Here is a 551-nt window from a genome sequence, read left to right on the forward strand (position 1 = left end):
TAGATTTAGAAGAGATAAGGGATCCAGTATTAGAATCAGAATTTAAGAGAGCTTTGGAGGACTTAAGATCAATTAATAAGGTGGAAGGGATAGATAGTAACATTCATCAGAATTTGTAAAATCATTGGATGAAGTGGCAACAACGTTGGTGTTCAGAATGTATGAGTCTGGAGAGATGCCATCTGACTTTAGAAAAAATATCATCCACACAATTTCTGGGACTCAAAGATCTGACAAGTGTGAGAATTATCTCACAATCAATTTAACAGCTCATGCATCCAAGCTCCTGACAAGGATAATATACAGAGGAATGGAAAAGAAAGCTGAGGATGTGTTAGATGACGTTCAGTTTGGCTTTAGGAAATGTAAAGGCACCAGAAAGGCAATTCTGACGTTTCGGCTAATAATGGAGACAAGGCTAAAGAAAAATCAAGACACGTTCATAGGATTTGTTGATATGGAAAAAGCGTTCGCAATGTCAAATCATGCAAGATTTTCGAAATTCCGAGAAAAAAAGGGGTGAGCTATGGGGAGAGACGGGTAATATACAA

The sequence above is a fragment of the Schistocerca serialis genome, chromosome 2 (assembly GCF_023864345.2).
Source record: "Schistocerca serialis cubense isolate TAMUIC-IGC-003099 chromosome 2, iqSchSeri2.2, whole genome shotgun sequence".
NCBI lineage: Eukaryota > Metazoa > Arthropoda > Insecta > Orthoptera > Acrididae > Schistocerca > Schistocerca serialis.